This window comes from Chlorocebus sabaeus, chromosome 4 (genome assembly GCF_047675955.1).
Source record: "Chlorocebus sabaeus isolate Y175 chromosome 4, mChlSab1.0.hap1, whole genome shotgun sequence".
Lineage (NCBI taxonomy): Eukaryota > Metazoa > Chordata > Mammalia > Primates > Cercopithecidae > Chlorocebus > Chlorocebus sabaeus.
In genome coordinates this window covers 14,700,154-14,714,779 of record NC_132907.1, presented here as the reverse complement: position 1 = coordinate 14,714,779, position 14,626 = coordinate 14,700,154, and the positions used below count along the sequence as shown (strand labels likewise).

The 14,626-nt window shown below is 40.9% G+C and overlaps 1 protein-coding gene across 11 annotated transcripts in view; it reads left to right on the top strand.

Moving 5' to 3' along the window:
- Positions 1-14,626, top strand: part of LOC103224026 (V-type proton ATPase subunit S1-like protein) — a 110,295-nt gene that overhangs the window by 52,957 nt on the left and 42,712 nt on the right. For 10 of the 11 annotated variants that reach the window (XR_012092731.1, XR_012092730.1, XR_005234611.2 and 7 more), the window contains exon 8: positions 14,043-14,133. The gene's annotated coding sequence lies outside the window, so the exon portion shown is untranslated. Of the gene's footprint in view, positions 1-14,042; positions 14,134-14,626 lie in introns of those variants that run through there. The other variant, XR_012092722.1, reaches the window with a different exon arrangement.

Here is a 14,626-nt window from a genome sequence, read left to right as displayed (position 1 = left end):
ACCCTAACGTGACTATGTGGCAGTCTCAACTTCCAGTTGAATGGAATTGTTGTTTTGTCTCTTGGTGGAAGCATTCCTCTTTCTTTGTAACTAAGAAATCAAAACCAGCCAAGCCGAAAGTTGCAAGTATGGGAAGCAAACTTTTGATGATTTGCTAGTGAATCATCAGGAGTACTAGTGAGAGGGTTACTCCTATTTCCATTCCTTAGTTCTCAGATTCATGAAGCCTGGTTATGAGAGTCAGATTGCTATAACTTTTGGCCAGTTCTACTTATAATCTCATTTCTTCTCCTGCTGAATATTAAAGATCACTTACAAACTTATAATTTAGCAAGGATCTTTTGTTTGTAAAATTAAGACACCCCCTCCCCCACGTCTTCCAGCTCACTTATGTAAAGAAAAATTAGTCTCAGGCTATCTCATGGATCTCAAGGTCTGGATCCCAAGACCCAGCTAGGTCTTCTTGAGTGGCTGCACGTGGATTTGGAATAATGAAGGACGCTACTTTCTCTGCCTTGTTGTCTTCCCATCTATTTCTGCCTTGTTGTCTTCCCATCTGTTTCTCTTTGACATAAGATCTCTCATGGGGGCCGGGCGCGGTGGCTGAAGCCTGTAATCCCAGCACTTTGGGAGGCCGAGACGGGCGGATCACGAGGTCAGGAGATCGAGACCATCCTGGCTAACACGGTGAAACCCCATCTCTACTAAAAAATACAAAAAAACTAGCTGGGCGAGGTGGCGGGCGCCTGTAGTCCCAGCTACTCAGGAGGCTGAGGCAGGAGAATGGCGTAAACCCGGGAGGCGGAGCTTGCAGTGAGCTGAGATCCGGCCACAGCACTCCAGCCCGGGCGACAGAGCGAGACTCCGTCTCAAAAAAAAAAAAAAAAAAAAAAAAAAGATCTCTCATGGCTTTTGCATGTTTGCTTCCTGTCTTCAGCTGTCTGTGGGGAACAGGCCCCCAACTCTGGCCATAAACAGGCCCCAAATCTGGCCATAAACAAAATTTCTGCAGCACTGTGACATGCTCATGATGGCTATGACGCCCACGCTGAAGTTTGTTGGTTTACCGGAATGAGGGCAAGGAACACCTGGCCCACCCAGGGCGGAAAACTGCTTAAGGTGTTCCTGAACCATAAACAATAGCATGAGCCTCAATCTGTGCCTTAAGGACATGTTCCTGCTGCAGATAACTAGCCAGAGCCCATCCCTTTGTTTCCTGCTTTAGTTAATCTATAATCTATAGAAACAATGCTCATCACTGACTTGCCATCAATAAATATGTGGGTAAAACTCTGTTTGTAGCTTCAGCTCTGAAGGTGGTCAGCCCGGATTCCCACTCTGCACTCTATAGTTTTGTGTGTGTGTTTTTAATTCCTCTAGCACCTCTGGGATAGGGACTCCACCACCGAGCTGGTCTCGGCAGCTCTCTGCCTGCAGGTAGGCTCATTGTGCTCATTCTAAAATGGCAGCCTTAGTCTCTGCAGGGCCTTCCCGCTCACCTCCCACAAATCCAAATTCCCACTCAGAGGGAATCCCATTGGCCCACTGTGGTCTGTCAGGTGTGCCTGAGCAGTGATTGGCAAGGTCAATAAAAATGCCCTCATCTTGGCATTGGATCATCCTCTTTTATAAGAACCAGAGGGCTGGATTGCTTTTCTTCCTGTCTACTGTTGGCAGAACCTTCCATATTGAGTTTCTGGAACTTCTTTTCTACCCAGTCACCAGTAGAGTTTTACCTTTGCTGTCTAGTGGCCGATCAGCTTCTTTGCCTTCCATTGGAGGAAATCAATGTGGGTGAGCAGCAAATTCCTTTTCCCTTGAGCTACCAGGCTGGGGCAGGGGATTGGAAAGACCCTAGCTCAGGGCTGTTTCATGTCTTCCTGGTGTTCCTGGTGTCCCAAGATGCAGGAATTATACCCTCTCCTTCTTATAGAGCTGGTTCCAACAATGACCATGACATTCTGTTTTGTGTCTGGGTCTCTCTTCCTTTTATTTTTTTGGCAGGGGCATGGGGAGGGGAGGGCGTTGTTTCATTTTACTGCAATCAAAATCTAGAAGTCTGCTGGTTAAGATGCCCTTTAGTGGCAGTATATGTTTATGACTATTTTTCTGGATTTTATAGACCAAACAACTTTCAAAACCAATCTAGATACTGACATGGTTACCAGCTCTATATTTTGTCACATAAGGTCATTAGAATCTCCCATATCCAATTATCATCATTTAATGTTAGGTTGAACGCTAGCAAACTGTTGTTTTTGTAGGTCAAAAGCAGTTGAATATTGGCAATTTCCTGTGATTCACTCTAATGTAATAAAGCATATTCTAACTTGAGAAATATAGGAAGGATATACCTTACAGTAAAAGACTAGCTCTTAATGCAAATTTGTTTAATTTTATGAAAAATGCGCTATACTTTCCTTAATTTTCTGGTTTCATCATGGACCATGACAACTTCATCCTGCTATGGTACTTGTTTTTGGTGTATCTTTTTTTGAAATTCTGGTCTAGTGAAACACACATGGGTGACCCTCTCAAGATCATTCTCATTTCTCATAACTCTTTTTTCCTAGTCTGAGACAGGGTGCTGGCCTTCCCTTTGACCAAAGCCGTTTTTAAAGAGGAGTCATGTTCTCTGAGATCCTCTGAGGCTGTTGTTGGGTGAATTCCTCACGTGCACCAAACTTAGGTATTTAAGAAACATGTTTGCCAGCACACAATTTATTTTTACACTCTCCCCATAAAGAGCATGATCACACTGACAAAAGGAGCCCCAGTCACCTCCTATGGTTCCTCAATGAACTATGCAGGAGTTCTACCAACCACGAGTTCAGCTGATTACCTTTGGAATCATCTTTTATCATCATCTTTGTGCATTTTGCGCTACTCTTCTATCATCTCAGGCAACTCCCCCGTCACCCTCTATTTTCTGCCCAAGGGATCTTCATCTCTCTTACAAGCTAAATCCAGACAGATTGTATAACAAACTGGCTTTGGTTATTAAAAACATCTTTTTAGCTCTTGGCATAACAAGCAAAACCACTCCTGATGAAAAGAAAGCCTGTCCCATATGGTTCTCGAAAGAAGTACAATTTTTTGAATTTACTGTACATGTGAAAATAATAAACAATTTGCATTTCTTTCTTTTTCTACTAATTCAGACTCTAACCTGAGGGTCTTTAAAGAATGGATTTAGTAATTTCTACATTGTACCACTTTCTGAAATATTACTGATTCTCCATGAAGTAACTAAGCCCTAGCCAAATGTTTTAGTTTATTTCTCTCTGTCTCTCTTTTTGTCAATCTGTAAATGCGTCAGAAAAACGTTTACTGTAATGTTAGACTGTGCATGTGTTGGCATTAAAAGTGTGGTTTTGTCCTTACAGGGAATCAAATAGAAGCAAAATTATAGTTAATTCTTGCTTTCTGTGGTAATGGGGAACAGACTGAGTTTGTACGAATAACACTTGAAAAATTTATTTTAGAAATTAGGTTGAACCTTGTCCTTCACTAAACTTTTGCCAGAAAATCCACACACAGTCAAGTTGTTCTTCTTTCTCTTCTGCCTGGCTCTGCCCCACGCTGAGGTAGGGAAAAGACCTATGCCCAAATGTCATGGTCCTGAGGTGGTTCTCAGCATGTTGACGAGAGTTATTTGTGGGAAAAGGAAACCACTCTGTCATAAACCAGGATAAAATTTCCCTACTCTTTCAGTAGGTGTCTTGCCTTTCCTTGTGGTTTAAGAGAGATCCCCCAAAACTCCTTTCTAAATTCAGTTTCTAGTCAGCAGTTGAAAGAAAGCAGTAGAAGCACTTCAGAAAACTCTGAGGCCTCTTTAAAGATATTCTTTCAACAAATGATTTGAAGTATAGCTGAGTGGGAAAGATGCTACCGCAGAGCCATCTACTTCTAGCCAGTAGCCTGCAAGAGAAAGGGCTTATTCAATGTAGTTTAGTCTCTAACCTTTTTGGGGGGAGGTAAGCTCTTTATGGTCTCACGGCTCCCTTGGGAGTTTTCTATAGACCCGAAGGGGCGGGGCCACGCTTTTTCTGGATCAGTAACGTGTCCTATTGCAAGCAACTCACATGCTGACAGAGACACGAGTGCACTGCAGTCATGGTCTCCAGATGTGATGCTCCAATGATGTAAGCCACTAATTTGTCCTGGAGCTATTACTGTTATCGGTTGAAGAAAACTTAGAAAATGACTTTCAGTTAAAAAAAAATGCACAAAACTTTCTAACTCTTTGCTACTAATAGTAGTAATCCTGGCACAATTCTTCAAAAGCTTTGGAATATATATATATATTCCTCCAATGTATGCCTCCAAATATAGAGAGATATATATCTCCCATAATATAATAATATATATGGGATTATAGTAGGGTTGGGAGAAACCCTAATTAGCTACATTAGAGGAACTCAAATACAGAATTAAATGACGGTTTTAAATAAGGCTAGATATCATAATTAGTCCCAGATGGTTCCTTTGTAGTCAGGAGAGTTTTACCAAACAGCCACATTTTTTTTTTTTTTTGATTGTCGAAATAGAAAACGAATTAGGCTCCTGCACTGTTTCTTAATACAGTTTTTCTGGGGCCTTGCTTTGTAGGCCTTGTGAGATGCCCATTGAGACAAAAAGATTGTGTTCTCTGTGATATACTCTTTACAAGGCAGGAAATGTTCTCAGAACCAACGTCTATGTCCTTGGAACCAAGAGTTTCTCTTTCCTCCTGGCTTTCTGCATTTGCTTTTGGTTATGGAGAACATTTTCTCTTTCTCTGGTTCATCTGTTTAGGATGCTCACTGCCCTTGGGCAGCGGGTCTCCTAGGTCTCAGGGTATCATCCCTACTTATGAGAAAGCAAACTCATCACCAGACAGGGAGCTCTGACTCCCATGGAAAACAGCCAGGCAGATCAGAGACAGGCATCCTCAAGTAAATCCTGTTTGCCATGGAAAACAGGGAAAATCAGACCAAAGAAAACCCACAGCTGATTGCCAAAGAGGGTGTTGTCTTCAGTTTTTTCCAAGAGACATCAGTTGTTCCTTAATATCTCCAATAGAAAACTTGTCAGAAAAATAATTTGTTTCCAGTTCTATCCTACTAGCAAGTTTTGCCCATTATGTTACCTAATTGATTGCAGTCATCAATAGGGAAAATGCAGACACACCTATTTTTTTTTTTTTAAATAAATGACTCTCCCAAATCTGCATTTATTTGTTGGAATCCAGAGTTCCTTTTTAAAATCTTCAAAATATTTCCATTTTAAGTAGATGAATTAACACACACAATCTGTTTCTTCCTCACTGAAAGAAAACTAGTGATTCATTGCTTTTCCATGAGCTGGTACTTGATTTAGAACAGGATGAAGCCAGCCTTATCTCCCATCATGTGGATGTTTAATTTCTCTAAGTCCATGTGACAGTGACCATGAGTAGAATAGGTGTTTTGTATCTAGTCAGATTCATTTGTATTTAGAGTGAAAGATACGTGTTTATTATTTAATATTTTGGTGAATAAACAATGCTTTTTCTTCTGTCTCTCTAGATCAACATATTTATTTTATATATTCTTTTATTTTCAATGACTAATATAATAAAATATAAGCCATTTTATAATAAATGTTACCCATAGCTAACCAGTGAATCACAATAAAACTAAGTTTTCCCATGGAACAAAAATTACTCATTACATGTAACTACAAAATTTTTAGAAGAAAACGGGCTATGCCTAGATCATGTGGAACATGCCAGCCCTTAGTTTTATATGAAATTTCTGGTGGAATAGCAAAAATATCTTTCCCCTTTTGAAATATCTGGATAATTGCTAAAATTCCCCTCTTTTTTCTTTAGTGAACATGAAGTCAAAACCTGGATTTTGAAATAGAGATATATATTTCACTTGCAGATTTAAAAACGCCCAATTTCTGTTTTCAATCACCTCATAATTCTTATTTTTCCTGTAAGACATCTTGCTTTTATGACAGATTTAAAGAAACGAACAGTACATAAACATTGACCAACTAACAATTTTTTATAAGCTTAACATTCTCTTATGAATGTCAAGGTGGTGTCAATTATGTTGTCAGGAATTATCAAATGCCTGTGTAGCATAATAGCATCTAAATATTAGTGCACATATTAAATTAATTATAATATGTATTATATTAATATTCATACATTTGGTTAACATATCACGCATACTCTTGACTTCAGGCTTTGTGCCTATAAATTCATACAGATTCCCATGGCTCTGTTATTATATTATTTTTTAATAACTTCTCCCATCAACAAAAAAAATAAAATAAAATAAAAAAAATAACTTCTTGCTGGAGCTGTTTTCACAATCTCAGCATTTTGCGGGGCTTAGGAACACTAAAAATTTGATTTTAGAAGTGTGAGAAAATAGGCAAACCATTTAAATTAGTTTTATGTTATCTAAGACTTCAAATGCTGTGAGATAAAGCATGCAGTGTCTGTTATTAATGCTATAAAGCGTTTGTCATCCTTAAAGCAGACATCTGGAACAAGTGCTGTTGAATTAATTAATTTATTTACTCATTTGTTTGTCATGTATTTAACAAATATACATTGAGCACCTACTATGTGCCAGATACTCTGGTAGGTGCTGAGACACGTTGGTGAGGAAATTCTCATGCGGGTCTTGCTCAGGGTCTGGTGGGATAATCACTGACTCTTACTGAACATCATATCTCCAGTTGCCTTTGAGTTTCTGACATTCCATGAATCTATGAGCCATTCAGTTGTATTACAGCATCTGTAATCCTGGTTTACAACTTGTCAATTAGGCAGTTTGCCTACATAGTTTCCTGCCTTCAGATGCCAACTGAACTCTAAGGTTGTCTCCTGCTTCTTAAAGTCTCTCCCTCTGGTTTTCTAATTGAGTTTATTTATCTGTGACTTCTAAGACACTGGAGTAGGCCATGCACTGATGCTAATATTGAGTGCCAGGAATTATGGCAAACTGCTTCTAGAGGTATTTAGGGTATGTTTCAGGAGTTCTTAGGTGCAACTTTTGTTGCACCTAAGAATCCTGTCTTTCATTAGTGGATAGGACAGTAAATGTAACCAACCGACATGGAAGTTAGGGGTCATGCTGACTACAAGTTTGCCTCACCTTTTGTAAGTAAGCACAGAGCCATGGTTGAATTATGCTGAGGAACTGGGTTGCAGGAACTTCTATTTACCCACAACATAGTTTAAAACATTCAAACTGAAGTTACAATCCCCATGCTCTCTTCCTCAACAAACAGACATTCTTCTAGTGGAGGCGCCAACCTGATTCCATCCAAAGCCAGTCTCATTCCTAGAATAGCTAACAACCACAGTTAAATATTTCCCAAGTAAACCCAGCTAAGAATAGTTCCTTATTTCTAGAGCTCTGACACAAGAAACTCAACACCCTGTTGGAGTCAGATAAGCTGAACTTTTTTCAAGAGCTTTGTCAAAGTGAGACTGAGGAGGATGGAGCCTGAGAAAAATCCAGACTGAGCATCGTTAGACTCTCCACATCACCTATAAGGTGCTATCGAGTGAGGCTGCATTAGACTCAAAGTGCCTTTGGGCTGACTAGACGCTGAGCTGACCGTCAGTGCCTTGGGCACCAAAACCATTGACATTAACTCTGACCAACACTCAAATTAAACATTCATTCTTAATATTTTGCAGTTCTTAAATGTTAGCTCTCTCTGACCTCTCTCCTAGTTGTTCTACTGAAAGTTTCTGGAAAGCCGAAGCTCTGTTTTGCTTCTTTAAGCCAGAAAGACATGTTTACTTCTTAAGAGGTTCAATTTATGAGGGCTTATTATTAGTCCCAAAATATACTACTGGTTTGCCATTGATGTGGTACTGGATCTCCTTTTCTTTATTTTTTCTTTTTTTGAGACAGCATCTTGCTCTGTCACCCAGGCTGGAGTGCAGTGGCAGGATCTTGGCTCACTGGAACCTCCATCTCCCGCATTCAAGTGATTCTCCTGCCTCAGCCTCTCGAGTAGCTGGGATTACAGGCATGAGCCACCATGCCCAGCTAATTTTTGTATTTTTAGTAGAGATGAGGTTTCCCGATGTTGGGCAGGCTTGTCTTAAACTCCTGACCTCTGGCGATCCTTCCGTCTCGGCCCTCCAAAGTGCTGGGATTATAGGCGTGAGCCCACGCCCAGCCCTGAACCCCTTTCTTAAGGACCCTGAGAGGGCATGCATAAAAATCATCCTATTCTTATTAATGAGAAATAGAAGCTTAGATGAGTACCAACTCATGGTTCATATTTAGCAAATGACAGATCTGGGATAAGACCCCGGGTCTTTGGACTTCCTTTTGTCATGTTCCCATGACTCATACCGTGCCCACATGCCTAAATGTCCAAGGCCTGCTCACCCTAACTATTCTTGTTCATGTATCTGTTTTAGATTGGCAAGGAAAAAAAGCTTTCTAACTTTTTAACGAATGGGTCACAACCCACAGCATAATATTTGAGGCAAATATCCTAATTTTCCCCAGTACCAAAAAAGATCATTTTTATATTTCTTATACGAGTCTCCATAACCATAAACATGTCACAAGATTCTTTGACTAAGGCACTAACTCTATTGTTTCAGCATGACTGCATTTGTTTAACATAAATGGTTTACATTTAGACTGCCTTGCGCTTTCTTCTCTGGCCTAAAGTATTTCTTCCAAGTTAGAATGCTTTTTCTTCTTTGGCATCCATTAAAAATCATTGGCAACATGGCCACGTTCCAGAAACACTTCTGCAATGCCAACCACAGGACTTGATGTCTAAAAATAAGAATTGAAAAATAGATTTAAGTTAATGCCCAGAAAGAAATATTGCCATGTGTCTTTACTGAAATTTGGTAAAATCCATGCTACAGAAAAGTGTGAAATACATGCTGCTTCCTGTAAAAACCTTGGCTGAGTAGTTAGCGAGAGAGCTCATCCTTTTTCATCTGTCTCTCTCCTATTAGCCACTTTTCATTCTTGACGTAAGGTTGTGTAAGTTCAGGAGAGATTCTTATTCTGTCTGGAACCCATAGCCGAGCAGGTTTCCTGGGAAGAAGCTGGGCCCCTCACTAACGATGCCCCAGCTCTTGAAGTTTCTGTTTTCATTTGCCCATCATTTGTTGCTTCCTTTATGGAAATGATTAAACTCAGCAAATGATGAAACATGAAATCAAATAGTTTGGGAATAGTGTGGGCAGTTTAAAACTGGTTTGAAATACAGTGTGGAAACTTAAAAAAAAAAATTAATGTTAACTATCTGGGATCTACCTACTCCTTCCACCTAAAATTCCATTTCAGTTCATTTCATGAGAATAATTATACCCTGAAACAAATCATTCTTATTTGTCTTTTATAAGTCTTCACTCAGCTTTCCCCTATATTTTTCATCTTACTTCTGATTTTCAAACACACAGTCCAGTGGTAAAGCACTATATGCAGTCCAGCCACTTATAACTCGTGAAATGCATCATGTGTTGCCAGTCCTTTATTTCTTCCTCTTTCCCTCCCTCGCCTCCTTTCCTTTTCCCTTTCCTTTGTGCACACAAACTATAAGAAATTCATAGGGCAGGCTGCTAGGAATTAGTAATAATTACAATGACTTTTTCTAGAAGATGTAAAAATAAAAATCAGTCTAGACCCAAAGATGAGACAATAAACCCATTTAATTTGTAATAATGACTGACTTTTCTTTCTTACTGCATTTTCAAAGCTTTTTGTGTGGTTGGAGAAGTGTCATGGACAGTAAGTCCAGAGAATAATAGGACAATTTCAAAGCTGTTTTTCCTCCCCAATAGTCTATAAACCTCATGGCACTGAATTTCACACCCTAGCCCAGATTTACATTTAGATTAATGGATTCAGTCACTTCTCAGGGTCTGGAATGTGTCAGCCTTATTGATACTTACTAAAAGGAAATTTAGTTTCTTTACTTTCTAATGTCATGACTGTGTTGTCTACTGTGGATTACTGTTGATTTATGCAAACATAAAACTTATTTTTCTACAGAATAATTTTTCTCTGAGTCTTTTGGATTCATGTTTTTGGTAGACCTCTTGTGTGCACAAATTATGATGTCACAAAGTTATGGATTTTAAATGTTGATGGTAGCTCTTAGGATGTATTGGTATTCTTTCTTTCATTCTTTTTCTTTTCTTTTCTTTTTTCTTTTTCTTTTTTTGAGACAGAGTCTCACTCTGTCACTCAGGCTGGAATGCAGTGATGTGATCTTGGCTCACTGCAACTTCCACCTCCTGGGCTCAAACTATCCTCCCACCTCAACCTCCTGAGTAACTGGGATTACAGGCATTCGTCACCACACCTGGCTAATTTTTGTATTTTTAGTACAGACAGGGTTTCGCCACGTTGGCTAGGCTGGTCTTGAACTCCTAGGCTTAAACGATCCACCCGCGTTGGCTTCCCAAAGTGCTGGGATTACGGGTGTGAGCCACCGTGCCTGGCCTTTTTTCAATAAGACAGTCTTGGCTTCTGTCCTAGGCAGGGACGAGACAAATCAGTTTTCAAAATGTTGAGTTTCTCTCACCAATGAGATCATGCTAGGACCTAGTGGATCAAAAGGAGGATTAACAAGTCTATATGGTTCAGAGCCTCCTATTTTATTTTTAAAATATTTTTTACCCTATTAGATGCTTATTATTTCATTTTTCAAAATGGACAAAGGCTTATATAATCTTGCCAATATGCTAAAAATAATTGTCTTTCAGATAATCAGCCAGGTGTGGTGCCTTATGCCTGTAATGCCAGCACTTTGGGAGGTTGAGGTGGGAGGATTCCTTGAGCATGGGACTTTGAGACCAGCCTGGACATCATAGTGAGACCCTATTCCTACAAAAAAATTTTTTAAAAAATTAGTCAGATCTGATGGTGCATGCCTGGAGTTCCAGCTACTTGGGAGGCTGAGGTGAGAGGATGCTTGAGCCTGGGAGGTTGAGGCTGCAGTAAGCCATGATTGTGCTACTGCATTCTAGCCTGAGTGACAGAGTGAGACCCCGTCTGAAAAGAAAAAAAAAAATCCTCATGTATATTCTGCAAGTTTGCTCAGTTCTCACGAGCTTTTCCCATTCTTGATTGTGTCATGAAAAAGATGATTTTTGTGAGTCTTTCTATCTCCCAGAAAATCTGTATATGTCTGTGTCTGCCATATGGTTTCTTATAAGCCCAGGCAAACCTTTGTAGAGCCAAGCCTTGCAAGCCTGTCTGGTTCACATGCCTCCATATGACCTTGCAGGCTCCATTCCTTCCTTTGCTGTTCTCAGCACTTTCCCAGGGGCTGGGGAAAGTTTTGAAGCCTCTGGATGTGAAATCCTTGAAGATAATTCCAGGTTAGGAGATTATGTTGCCAAACATTTCCCAGCAGATGCACAGCTGGGTGGTGTCCTGCAGATTTCCAAGGTGTTGTCATCGGGGCTTTCTTGAGTAGCAGCAAATCCAACTGTGGCAAAGACAAGGCACAGTTGTTTTTCCAGGGAAATCTGTCCAGCTTCCTGTGGCATGCCTGACTGTCTGGGGTCACCACTGCTACTTGTGTGCTCTGGGGAGTGGAGCACTTATGCCAATCACAGCAAGCAGTATCTGTCATGAAGGAAACATGCAGAGGCCAGTTTTGATGACTTCTTATCTTCACTGACCATTAACATGTTTAGAATGGCTTATAAATATTTACAAATTAGCCAGGTGCGGTGGTGCGTGCCTGTAGTCCCTGCTACTCAGAAGGCTGAGGCGGGAGGATTCCTTGAGGCCAGGAATTCCAGGCTGCAGTGAGCTATGATCACGCCACTGCACTCCAGCCTGGGTGACAAAGCAAGACTCCATTTCTAAAAAATGAAAACAACATTTTTAAAAAGAGAAAGGTGTATAAACCGAGAACTTAGTCTTTCAAATGAAAGTACACCTGTGAGTTGCTTCTAGACTCAGAGTACTTAAAGGTGATCTGGTTGTTTATTATATTTGCTTGAGCCATTTTAGATCTCAAATTTGATATATTTTGAGGTCTCAGTTTATTCAGTCCAATGCATTTGGTATTGTAGCCAGAGGCTTAGCTCCCCGTCCTGGGAGGAGGAGGAGGACAGAGAGGACCAGGGGAAGGAGTCTGAGGGGTCAGTGCCTTTGTGTTCCTTCTGCCCACTCTGAGGTCCCCTTACAAAGGAGCCTGGACAAGGGCCTGGGAGATGGCATACAATTGGACCTCATGGGTGATCTGTTGCATTGTTTGCACTCATTTGGTGAACTGAGCATGTGACTTGTCAGGAATATTTTTCTTCAGCGTTGTAGCATGTGCCCAGTAAGGGAAATTTAATCCATATGTGTCAAAGATTCACTTACACTTAAATCATTAAAGCATTGTTCCGGGTTTTTTGATGTCTAACAAGTCTTTTGGCTTTTTCCAAGCAGTTCGAAGTCCTTTGCCAAAGACAAGCCTAATCCTGAGCACCAGAAAATTCAGGCTTTCTCCTTGAGTTGAAAACCCTTTCCTCTATCTCCGGGAAAAATTCCTCAGCCATTCAACATTTACCTGCCCCCATTTCTGAGGGACTCAGAGGAGCAGAGCTCTGGAGGGGGAGAATACGATACGGCCTGATTTACGCATCTGGCCCCGATCTGGTTCTGTTTTCGAACTTGGCAGGAGAGACAGGATGCATTTGACTTTCATCTACCTCTGCTTCACTGGAGACGTTGTGGGGCATGAACACCAGGCGTTTCTGAGCTCATGTGGTCTATGGATATGGAACGGAAGAAGCCTCTTTTCCCTGAAAGGACTTAGGACAAAATAGTAAAGAGCATCAATGCTCAGAGAAGAAGTATGGCATTTCTCTTCTTTCCAAGATAAGAGCTACTCATTCCCTGTTGGAGCTGCGTCTTACCAATAGCCTTTCATCCCTCACCTCACTAATAACTGCAGTTGCCTCGATTAGAGTTGGGGATGGTCCTAGGGCACTGTGGTGAGGCAGTGAAGGCTGCCTCTGGAGGGAACCTCTTTCAGTATCTCCCCTTCTTCTTCTTATTTTTTGGCACATTTTTTGTACTCCTACCCTTAGTAATCTTTTCTCAGAAACTGTCCCAGGTCCTTCCCGTCATTGAGGAAAACAGGAGATAAATGAAGTCCTGTGAAGTCGTTCCTGAGAACATGCTGCTTCTCCAGGACTGGTGACCACTGGATTATGTCTTTTTCATTTCTATGTCATTTCTGGTATAGTGCCTGGCTTACAGTTGGTGCTCAAGTAATGTTTGCTGAATGAATGTGGTATCTTTATACACAAGAGAGTCATGCTAACTCCCTTGATGGTGAAATTTCAGCTGCAGACCTACTCTCAACAAACATCCTGGTCTTTCTGTATTTCTTCTAGTGGTTTCATCCATTCAAACCCAGAATGCACATCAGAAAATACACAACTAAGTGGCAGCCCACGGGACAATGCTTTTGAGTGGATGTTTTTCTGCTACTGTCCAATCACCACAGAGAAGTTAAAGGTGATCCACCACTCAAGACAGAAGGGGGCTGACCCTTCTCTGCTGTTTGGCTTGGGCTTGTGTTGAGACAGTACATGGCGCCATCACTTGCTTCCTGCAAGATTCTAGTTTCTTCTTTCTGTTGAACTTCTTTCCTCTGTAATGTAAAGGCTAGACTAGTTCAGTTGTTCTCTGCATTTCATCTTATATGTACTTTTTCTGAGGTTCTTCTGACTTTAGAAAGGATCGGGTTTCCAGTTATTTGGAAGAGGGACACAGTCAGATTATTTCTGGGTCTCCTTGCTGGTCTCTCAGCTACAGTTTTGAGAACTCACGTGAGCCAAATTGGTTTATTTTATGTGGTAATTACTGGTAGCCTCCAGCAGTTAGAAGGAAGTGGTAACTGGATCTCTCTTTCTTCACACCTTAGTCACCAGGTGTTACGTACCAGTGAAAGTAAGTCTCAGGCAGAATTCTAGTATATAATTGGATGTTTATTAGTAAGCAATCGTGCAGTCTGCTCCAGTAAACTTGATGAAGTCTTTATCCTTTCAGGCACTTGGACTAGTACCCTGCATGAAAGTTCATTTCAAGGCAAACAGAACAATATCCTTGGAATGGGAGGAAAAGCTTCGAGCTTGAACAGGTAACAAAGTCCATCACGAAGTGGTAGAGGGTGAGATGAGACCTGGGGTCTCACACTGAAGCTGAAAGTGGTGGAGATTTTTATACTTTGTTTATGCAAAGGTTGAGGTGCCTGCATACAATTTGCATCTGCCACATATCTGGAGCACTTCTTATTTTACCAATGAAAATTTATGTAACATCCTTTATGCTAAGCAATGTTCTGGTGCAGATTTGGAAAGCAATCTTTAAAGCTGCTTACAGCAGGCTTCTCTGGGATAATTCTTGGTTAGGACGTTTCAAATGCTGATTGCCCTTTGGGAGTTCAGGTTAAGGTTCACACAGACATATATGGCCCTGTTTACACAAAAATATTCTTTTTTTTTTTTTGGAGATGGAGTCTTGCTCTCTTGCCCAGGCTGGAGTGCAGTGGCATGATCTCGGCTCACTGCAAGCTCCACCTCCTGGGTTCACGCTATTCTCCTGCCCCAGCCTCCCAAGTATCTGGGACTACA